The sequence below is a fragment of the Schistocerca cancellata genome, chromosome 3, assembly GCF_023864275.1.
Source record: "Schistocerca cancellata isolate TAMUIC-IGC-003103 chromosome 3, iqSchCanc2.1, whole genome shotgun sequence".
Classification (NCBI taxonomy): Eukaryota; Metazoa; Arthropoda; class Insecta; order Orthoptera; family Acrididae; genus Schistocerca; species Schistocerca cancellata.
In genome coordinates, this window is record NC_064628.1 from 652,502,316 (window position 1) to 652,514,128 (window position 11,813).

Consider the following 11,813-nt stretch of genomic DNA (forward strand, 5'->3'; position numbering starts at 1 on the left):
TCAATTCGAATAAAATCCTCGAGCTTTCGATGACCATCTCCGCCATCCTCGTGAGGATTTCACTGACTGTCGGAGCTACGCTACGAAAATTCACGGAGCTTCATACTCCGATGAGTTGCAGGATGGGCGGATCATGCCTTTCCTATTTCTTCCTGGGGGTGTTGGATGTTGTCTTCTCGTCTGAATCTTCCTAACGGTTGCGTTGCTTCTATTAGTTCTTCTGGCTCGTATTGCGGCGTTCCTTTACACCGGCAACAGGTCTGGCCACCTTGTGGTCGGGCGCCAGTGCACTTGGTTGCCCAAGTTGGGGACGAGGTCGTTCTCCGACAATCGGGCGGCCACATAAAAACGATGCCACACGAAATTATTATTATGTACATAAATAATTAAGTTTTTAGGGAATTCTCAGAGCACGAATCCTACTCGCATTTGTCGAGTTCTTTTCCACAGGTTACCAGTTTTTGAATAAAAGTTCGTCCATGGATTAGGAGTAGTTTTGAAGAAATAGTTTTCGATAACATAGAACGTTCGGGCTGTCAAGCTGTAGTTAAACTTACTTTCCAATATAATCTGTACTTTCACCTGAAGGAAAGAAATTATTTGAAGGTTTAGCTTAAATCTTGTCCAGAAATCCTAATTTGTCATATTTATGTTACATCAGTTTTGTGAATGCTGGGACGATTAATTTTGTTACTGTCGGGGATTTATTTCTGGACTATGCACTAGCATCCGTTAGCAATTGAATTAGTTGTGTGTCACTGATGAGGTCCACTTCACGTGAGGTTAACGTCACTTCATTGGAACGTCGAATTCAGCGAAGGACAGACATCTACATCTACTACATCTACATTTATACTCCGCAAGCCACACAACGGCGTGTGGCGGAGGGCACTTTACGTGCCACTGTCATTACCTCCCTGTCCTGTTCCAGTCGCGTAAGGTTCGCGGGAAGAACGACTGTCTGAAAGCCTCCGTGCGCGCTCTACTCTCTCTAATTTTACATTCGTGATCTCCTCGGGAGGTATAAGTAGGCGGAAGCAATATATTGGATACCTCATCCAGAAACGCACCCTCTCGAAACCTGGCGAGCAAGCTACACCGCGATGCAGAGCGCCTCTCTTGCAGAGTCTGCCACTTGAGTTTGTTAAACATCTCCGTAACGCTATCACGGTTACCAAATAACCCTGTGACGAAACGCGCCGCTCTTCTTTGGATCTTGTCTATCTCCTCCGTCAACCCGATCTGGTACGGATCCCACACTGATGAGCAATACTCAAGAATAGGTCGAACGAGTGTTTTGTAAGCCACCTCCTTTGTTGATGGACTACATTTTCTAAGGACTCTCCCAATGAATCTCAACCTGGTACCCGCCTTACCAACAATTAATTTTATATGATCATTCCATTTCAAATCGTTCCGCACGCATACTCCCAGATATTTTACAGAAGTAACTGCTACCAGTGTTTGTTCCGCTATCATATAATCATACAATAAAGGATCCTTATTTCTATGTATTCGCAATACATTACATTTGTCTATGTTAAGGGTCAGTTGCCACTCCCTGCACCAAGTGCCTATCCGCTGCAGATCTTCCTGCATTTCGCTACAATTTTCTAATGCTGCAACTTCTCTGTATACTACAGCATCATCCGCGAAAAGCCGCATGGAACTTCCGACACTAGTCTACTAGGTCATTTATATATATTGTGAAAAGCAATGGTCCCATAACACTCCCCTGTGGCACGCCTGTAGACATCGTGCAATTGCTCAAGGTCTTGTACAGAAATGCCTTCTTCGTTACATTATCAGAGAGAAATATAGTCTGAAAGTATTTCTAAAATTTCATAATATCCTCTTCCTTCTCTTGCAATTTACAGTGTAGCTACTAACTAAAGTCTAATGCCTAAGGAAGGAAAAAACAATAACTTTCTGTAGTTTTACTCCAAATTAATCGCTGGACAGTTGTATGAGATTTTTTTTGTCCTTGTCATGTCTCACCGCCAATCGCCAACAACAAAGCTTTATTATTTATTTATACATCCAGACATTTTTAAGTTAACATCCCATTTTCACACAAGAGACAAAATCGTAGCAGTAAAAGAAGTGTTGCAGTCAATAAAATTCTTCTGGGCGTGAGACCGCATTGTCAACTATAAAATTCCGACTTTTTGGCGACTATTGCATGACAGCTTCTTCAGGGTGTATTGCAGTACTAGAAGAATTTCATTGACTGTGACAACTGTCGCGGAAGCGTACGTTTACAAAACAAGTTTTGTCTTAAAACAGTCATTTGAGTAATGTTCATCATAGCCGCATACTCCGGTATCCGCACAGACTGACATCGTCAAATTTTTACAGTCCAATGGCAATTACGTACGTGGTATCATGTTTCCTCTGTAATTGCCATCAAAGACATCTGATAGTATTAACCACGATAAGACTATTACTAGGAGTAGTTTATCAGATTATACAAAAATGACAGCATATCTGTTGGCATATGGAACCAGAAAGAGACTGCAGCTTTAATCTCACGTTTAGTGCAGTTTTAACGGCCAGCAGTGTACCAACGTGAAAGCGAAGCAACGGAACTACTAGGAGTCTCCAGATGCATTATTCAAAGAGTGACAAATCGACGAGATATCCCTTTGTTGCTGAGGGGCAGTTAAAGTGGACAACTACGAGAGGAAAGCGGTAAGGCTGTGGCCGAGGGTACGGGAGCGTCGGCATTCCCACAATCACGCAAAGTGGCGGTATGCTACTGGGACCACGACGCCTTCCTCGCATTCCTCAAGGCGGAACGCGGAGGGAAAGAGGCGAGAGGCCGCCTCGCGATGGGATTAAAACTTGCCACCCCTTCACCCCCCTCCCGCCCAATCCTTTCCCTTCAGCCCCCACCCCTCTCGCCATTCCGCCAATCCCTCGCGTTCCCCCTCCCAGCGTTCCACCGCTTGCCGCCGCCATCCTTCAGGCAGGCGGCTGAGGTCTGATGGAGATCCTAACTTTTGTTTCCTCGACTTTTCTACGCCGAATTGTTTACCTCCGGCGCTCCGTAAGTAATGGACATTCGAGAGAGTTTGCCGATTGCGCCTGGAAGAAAAGCTGGCGCCAACTCCGATTCGATATCAGACGGAACGTCGACCTTCACCTTTCGACCAGTTGGAGCAAGAAGTGGCCCTCTTCAAGAGAAAATGCTTCTCTGAAAACTACCGACGTGAGCCCTAGCACCAAATATTACATTAGCTGTCTATTACAGCGAAACGTTTTTGATGTACACTGCATTACAGTACCATATTAAACTCCTAAAAATATACGAAACAGAAATAACTGCCAGGCATTAGTTTCAGGTTTATTCGCGTCTAGAGTGCTGCAGTTGATATTTCCGTATTTTTCGTCTGAACTGTTATCGATGTGCTTTATTTCACTTTCTTAATTTCCGCACGTGTTGCGTTACGAACATGAAGTGTGACGATACTTATCCAGTATTTACACTGAGTTCAGTAGGAATTGTATGAGGTGCCACGTCTTCCTTTTATTCAGACAACGAGAAATCTTTGCTTATTCCTAAGCATCGAATTTGGCCGTATTACTCTAACGAGTAGGGCACTATCCTCCTGCCTTGGGAGACTCAGGATCAGTAACAGAGCGGGGATTTTTCCTCGTTCCAATCCGTCCAGAAAGCCCCAGGTCCATTCTATCTGTCAAATGAGTATTGGGGCCTCTTCTGAGGACATTGCAGCGCGATGTAGCCGCGAGGTCTAGGGCGCCTTGTCACGGTTCGCGCGGCTCCACCTGTCGGAGGTTCGAGTCCTCCCTCGGGCATGGGTGTGTGTGTTGTCCTTACGAAAAGATAGTTTAAGTTAGATTAAGTAGTGTATAAGTTTAGGGACCGATGACCTCAGCAGTATGGTCCCATACGCTCTTACCACAAATTTCAAAATTTCCGAGGATATTAGGCGGTTGGGGCGATGGGCCTGGCACCCTCACCATCCTATTCCCATGACGAAATTAGGATGTGCTCTAGCTACAGGGCGCATCCCGATTCACTGGTCTGCGTCAGACTTCACTTGTTATCGAACTGAAGTAAGCAAGTGTGGCTGAACATGAGGAAAAATCGTAATACTTATCAGTATAAATTAACGTACTTAATGGTGAGAAAGACGAAGGTAATGAGAAGTAGTAGAAATGAGAACAGCGAGAAACTTAACATCAGGATTGATGGTCACGAAGTCAATGAAGTTAAGGAATTCTGCTACCTAGGCAGTAAAATAACCAATGACGGACGGAGCAAGGAGGACATCAAAAGCAGACTCGCTATGGCAAAAAAGGCATTTCTGGCCGAGAGAAGTATACTAATATCAAATACCGGCCTTAATTTGAGGAAGAAATTTCTGAGGATGTACGTCTGGAGTACAGCATTGTATGGTAGTGAAACATGGACTGTGGGTAAACCGGAACAGAAGAGAATCGAAGCATTTGAGATGTGGTGCTATAGACGAATGTTGAAAATTAGGTGGACTGATAAGGTAAGGAATGAGGAGGTTCTACGCAGAATCGGAGAGGAAAGGAGTATGTGGGAAACACTGATAAGGAGAAGGGACAGGATGATAGGACATCTGCTAAGACATGATGGAATGACTTCCATGGTACTAGAGGGAGCTGTAGAGGGCAAAGACTGTAGAGGAAGACAGGGATTGGAATACGTCAAGCAAATAATTCAGGACGTAGGTTGCAAGCGCTACTCTGAGATGAAGAGGTTAGCACAGGAAAGGAGTTCGTGGCGGGCCGCATCAAACCAGTCGGTAGACTGATGATAAAAAAAATGGTGATTTATCACTTCAGAATGTCATATGTGCTGAAATCATAATTGTGAAATAGGTATATCATAACAGCCAGTTGTAGATGTTGTAATTTCTGATTTGCAATCATTCTCTATCTGTCTGATTCAGCAGAACGGTGATGGATCCGGGTTTTCCTTAATGGGAGTAATAGAATTGGGTGCACTCAGCCTCTTGAGCCCAGCTGAGGAGCTACTTCAGCGAGAAGTAGCGGCTCCGAGTTCAAGAAAGCCGACAACGGCCGAGAGAACGATATCCCGAACCCACGTCCCTTCATACTGCATCCAGATGGCTCTATTGGCAGAGAGTGACATGGCGTTCAGTCAGTCCCGATTGTTCAATCTTGGCCAGCACGGCAGAGCTTGCGTACTTGATCTTAACCGTCCATCTGCATTTTGTTTACATCTTCACTGGTGCGAGCAGAAGCAAGTTTGTAGAAGTGAAATTTGGTGTAATTTTTTTATTTTCATTTACTCATGATAGGAAAAGCAAACTGTGCACTCAAAGAGCTAATTGCTAAATAGCACAGTTTACATGATAAACGTACTGTGGTATACACCACTTCTAACAAACATCGAACAACGCGCTCCAGTACTCGGCCGCCAAATACATCGCTGGCCTCACTTATCTGCGCGGCATGCTGCTTCCATCGCTGGCCGTCTTCACACGCACGCTCCCTTACTTGGCCGAGAAATACATCGCTGGCCGCCACTTCTCCGGGCGGCTCGCGGCTACCATCGCTGGCAGCCTTCACGCGCGCGCGTTAGTCAGTACACAGCAATTGGCTACGCCAGGAAACATTGCCGACCCCAGCCGACGGCTCCATTAACTAGCAAGCCTTATATAAACCCGGCCACCGCCGCAAACGACAGTTCTCATCGGGAAGTGCAGTACGCCGTGTTCCAGCTGCTTGTGGATGACTCGCCGCACCACTCGAGGTTACCTGGCTGCTCGGCGGAAAATCTTGCGATTTCATTTGGACAGACTGAACTTCACTGGACTTGGGAATAATTACGGGACGTGCACCCCACCATGCACATTAGGACATTGGTATAACCAAACTTTAATTCTGCATTATTTCAGAGTGTGAGCCTGGGTAGACGCTTGGCTAACATATTTGTTAAAAAGTGATTTGTGATTTAATAAACCAGACTGAAGAGGTTATTGTGTTATTCATGGTTATAACACGTACAGATAGTAAATACGAAAGGAAGCGCGTAATTTCACTGTAAGGTTTCAAGATATTGCTGCCAAACCTTTAATATTCTTGTAGTTTTATATTTACCTTAGATGATATCTACGATGCAAAATCGGATTAATCATTTCATTGGCTGTTATTGGATCTAGCACCTTACACTAACGATTTCTGTGATACTGAATGTCTGGATGTTAACTAGGGCTGGGCACTGACGGCCGAGTGGCGGTGCGTTCCTCAGATGCCGCTTTCGGCTAAGGGCGGCTGGGAAGCATCTTGTTGTACTCTGTAAGGGCCGACATTTATTGCCCTGAAAGAGAACAGTGCGCGACGGCGATGGTTTGTGATGTTAGAGGCCACAGATGCCACTTAGCACGGACATAAAGGGCGGGAGATATCCTCTAGCGAGACGAAAAAATTTCAGAATAGTGTCCCTGGAGAAAGAGCGTTGGGGGGCTGAAGAATGTGGAAACGATACCCTTTTAGTGCAAAGGAACGCGCAGGATCACAAACTACGCGATCGAGAGCACTGGACTGAACATCGCTAGAAGAATTCGCTGGAGATAGCCATAGCAGGTGAGATGACAGTCAAATTTTAAGAATTCGACCCAGAGAGCGCGTGAGTAGTTTCTCTGAGACGGAGTTATTATGCTGCTTATTAGAGCGACGATTCTTCAGCTCTCTCTGGAGACTGAAAAACACTGAAGTGCTTCTTTACGGGAGAATACTGGAGTCTAATTTCTATTCCTGGCTAGTGAGCAAACAGAAATCTTGACTCTTGTTCTGTCTTATACAAATTTCACCTCTAGCAGTTTGCGGACGGCGTACTGCGTCCAGTGAGTAGACAGAGAATTGCAGGTACGCCACGTAGATGATCTGCACAGCGGCCAACCACCAGTTAGTAGACCGTCGGTGCTATACAACTGCTGTCCGCACTCCAGTTCGGCGGACAGGGACACGATCACTGTAAAGATGCATTTACACCTGTGCAGCTTGTGGCTAGTCGCCGTGGGCCTGTGCATCCGCCACACGCAAGCAGAGGAACGTGTCTTCCCGTCTGGTATGGGGAGACTCCTGCGCCCCTGTGCGCAGAATTCAAAGGCACGTGCAACTTCGCACCGGTGTATGCACCTCCTTGCCTCTTCCTACAATGGCCGCTTGTGCGCAAGGAAATACGCACATGTGTAAACGCACCTTTAATGTGTTGAGTTCCATCTGATTGTCCACAGCGCTTTTTTCTGAAAGTGCCAATCAGGGTGTGAGTCTCCTGATTCTCACCGCTATTCAGTATCAACCAATTCTGCGACCGTCTGATAACGGAGGGCGACGCTATCTGAAGTGAAACATACACTACTGGCCATTAAAATTGCTACACCACGAAGATGTGCTACAGACGCGAAATTCAACTGACAGGAAGAATATGCAGTGATATGCAAAGGATTAGCTTTTCAGAGCATTCACACAAGGTTGGCGCCGGTGGCGACACCTACAACGTGCTGACATGAGGAAAGTTTCCAACCGATTTCTCATACACAAACAGCAGTTGACCGCCGTTGCCTGGTCAAACGTTGTTGTGACGCCTCGTGTAAGGAGGAGAAATGCGTACCACCACGTTTCCGACTTTGATAAAGGTCGGATTGTAGCCTATCGCGATTGCGGTTTATCGTATCGCGACATTGCTGCTCGCGTTGGTCGAGATCCAATGACTGTTAGCAGAATATGGAATCGGTGGGTTCAGGAGGGTAATACGGAACGCCGTGCTGGATCCCAACGGCCTCGTATCACTAGCAGTCGAGATGACAGGCATCTGATCCGCATTGCTGTAACGCATCGTGCAGCCACGTCTCGATCCATGAGTCAACAGATGGAGACGTTTGCTAAACAACAACCATCTGCACGAACAGGTCGACGACGTTTGCAGCAGCATGGACTATCAGCTCGGAGACCATGGCTGCGGTTACCCTTGACGCTATCACAGACAGGAGCGCCTGCGATGGTGTACTCAACGACGAACCTGGGTGCACGAATGGCAAAACGTCACTTTTTCGGATGAATCCAGGTTCTGTTTACAGCATCATGATGGTCGCATCCGTGTTTGGCGACATCGCGGTGAACGCACATTGGAAGCGTGTATTCGTCATCGCCATGCTGGCGTATCACCCGGCGTGATGGTATGGGATGCCATTGGTTACACGTCTCGGTCACCTCTTGTTCGCATTGACGGCACTTTGAACAGTGGACGTCACAATTCAGATGTGTTACGACCCGTGGCTCTACCCTGTACACGCCATCCAAGCTCTGTTTGACTCAATGCCCAGGCGTATCAAGGCCATTATTACGTCAAGAGGTGGTTGTTCTGGGTACTGATTTCTCAGGATCTATGCACCCAAATTGCGTGAAAATGTAATCACATGTCAGTTCTAGTATAATATATTTGTCCAATGAATACCCGTTTATCATCTGCATTTCTTCTTGGTGTAGCAATTTTAATGGCCAGTAATGTATATTCTGCCAATCTCAAAATTACATGTAGGGTAGTATTCGACATCGTCTATTTCATATTTGTACAACTTTCTGCATTCTATTCTGCATGCTATTGAAAGTCTAAACAACTAATAGTATCCTCTTATAAATCACTCTAGTAGCTTCTCGATAAGAACGAATGGTTTGATGCGTTAAATTGTGGTACGACCAAGGAAATTCCAATAATTAGGTATCCAATGTTAAGGTCAGTTTAATAATTTATAGGTATGAGAATTCTACTGTGGAGACAACATTATGCAGACACACATACTCACGTCGTTTGTTACCCCCACCGGGGTTCAGTTAGCAGATCGAAAGTCAGACGCTCACTCAAGAAATTAGTGTTTGCGAAACACGCTGTAGTTCTGTACTGTGAAATGGCCTTAGTGGACATAGTGGCCTTCTCATACTCGTTATGATTTTTCAAGTTTGTATCTGTGTCACACGGTACCATTGATGGTATCTCATATTCTTACTATGAGATACTTTGCAGAGAGTCGGAATATGAAATTCAATCGAAGACCACAATTTATGGAGATCAGGAACGTGATGCAACCACTCCTGCTCCCCTGGTTTGTCAAATACTAATCTCTTTTTTTCAGTAGTTCATGGTTAGTGTTGTGTAAACTGATCAATATTCCCATGGGCGTTGCGTCAGATAGTGTGTAAACTGCACAATATTTCTAAGAGACTACTGACAAGCATCTGAAGATAACGAGGCGCTGCCTAGTGAAAATATTGTGCAGTTTACACAACGCTATCTGACGCAACGCCCGTGAAGCACTGAAGCAAGCGATACATCTGTAAAGCCAAAAACAGTACAACTAAGTTTCTTCCTTGCATGGGATTTGACTGGCTAAAGCAAGCATAAGTTTGTTTCAGGGAGCTCGACTTTTTTATTTGAATGTGAGGGTGTTGCTGGGGGTTACTTCATTGATTCGGCAGGCGACGATTTTCACCTCGTGTGACAATCTCTTCTGCCTGCAGTGGTCCTCAGTTACATGATGAACCAAATCGAACTGACGACCTGCTTTATAGCGTGTTGAACCACTTTAGAACAGCAAAACAGCAGCAATTCTGGGTGGCGTGGACTCTGCACGCCCTTTCTATACTTCCAGAGGTGACACCAGATGTCCATGCATAACTCAGGCAATTACGGACCGATGGTTTGTTGGGGTGGACCTGGCGCTCGATAGCATCCAAAATGTCTTCCATTGGCATAGTTTTAAGCGAATTTGATAGACCAAGACATCAACGTGAGTTCACTACCATGTTAGAAACCACTGTAACACGATTCTGGTCTTGTGACGTGAGTAGTTATCCTGATGCTCGCCATTGGAAAACGCATCAAGAATGGAGGAATGCCTGTGGTCAGCAGTAACGTTCACTTGAAATCATAAAATAAACATCCAACCAGTTAATATAAGTTTAAATAAATAAACTTGATCTAGGTTTCAATGCTACTACGAATATCTCGTCAGAAGTATATGGTGTTATCTAATAAAGACAAACAATAATTTCTAGCTACCAGTTAAGATGTAAGGTAAGTAAGCTGGGAAATGAAATAGTTTACATTTGTTACATTAAAATATTTTACATGAATCACGAGTTAACTAGCTCAAGTCACATCAATATAATTAAACTCTAATTAAAATTTCCATTAAAACTGTAAATTTTAGATAGGTATAGCTGTTCAACGAAGGCAAACGTCGAACTAAAACGTCGAACTAAAACACGTACCATCTAACCATAGTAAACTACTCTAGAACGCACCACATTATGCGATCCTAAGCTGAAATGAAGAACTCGGTTATGTAAAATTTATGTTTTTATTCACCTACATGGCATCGTAACAAACAAATAAGAGTCCTTTTTGTAACAGTAGGAAAATAACGTAACAGTATTGAAGTAGTTCAGAAAATTAAAATGCATGTGACTTGAGCTAGTTAGTTCTTGATTTACGTAACATATTTGAATGTAACCAATGTAAGTAATGATTTGATTTTCCAATTGCGAATTTTACTTAACTTCATCAAACCGGTAGCTAGAAATTGTTGACTGTCTTTTTAGGTAACAGAATGTACTTCTGAAGAATATACTCATAGTAATATTGAAACCTAGGTCAAGTTTAAATGTATAAACTTCAAGCAACTGGTTGGATTTTTTTTTATCAACTGAAGTTACTCACAGTTGCTGTTAATAGCCGTGATGAAAATTGTGGATGTGCACTTAATACACAGCTGTAAGGGTGAATTTCGTTAGTACCACATGCACACTGGTAACCGAGGTGAAGCCCTGAACAGCATAATGCTGTCCCAACCGGCTTGTGTCAAATGGCGTGGGGCATATTTAGAGTATCCGTTTGCCTAGGTGATGGCATATCTGGACACGACAATCGGAACGTAATTCATCCAACCAGGGGACAAGTTTGGATAAAACTCAACGTGTGTGCTACGTAGCTCCTTATTCACCTAAGTACATTGAACGGTGTGCTCGTAAGCACCTGTGCCTGTATCACCAATGCACTCTGCCATAGATAGCATACTATTCTGTTTTACGGAGTGAGCAAGATTCCGATGTATATGTTATGTTGATTGGCGACTCCATGTTGTCCTGTGCACTACGACCAGATAACAGGTATACTTGAAAGAAGAGACAGCATTGGTCGTATATTTTTTACTATCGCAAAATCGATTTTCTGTCACTGAGTGACCATCTTCAGTGCTAGAAGTTAAAATTTTTTTTTCACATTACGATCAGAGAGTATAACATAGAAAATCACAATTACATCTGCATATGAACATAACACTTGTAGAAACAAACCTATATTGTATAACTGAAATTAGGATGCACTGTTGTCACTAAGCTTACGGCAATCACATAGACTGAGGTCGCTGTTTACCTGCACTTGTTCAGCAGACCTCGGTGTGACGGGCTTGACACGCCCTCTATGTGACATGTGTCACGTGAAGACATACTATTACTGGTTTTGCGAATTATTAACACTAAATAACTCTTGTACTTTTGTGAATGGTGTAGTAATTCAAATTTAAAATGTACGTGCAACACATAGCAGACGCAGGGGGAAGGAAATATCTAAAATACGTTGGCGTATTGTTTTTTATTAACTATAAAACATAAAATAGATCGATGATACGTTGTTAGAGTGCAGAACATATAAAAAGCAAAAGATAATGCAAAAGAATAATAAATGAATAACATAAAATGAGGTGTAATACAGGTTTTTTAAAAAACATAAT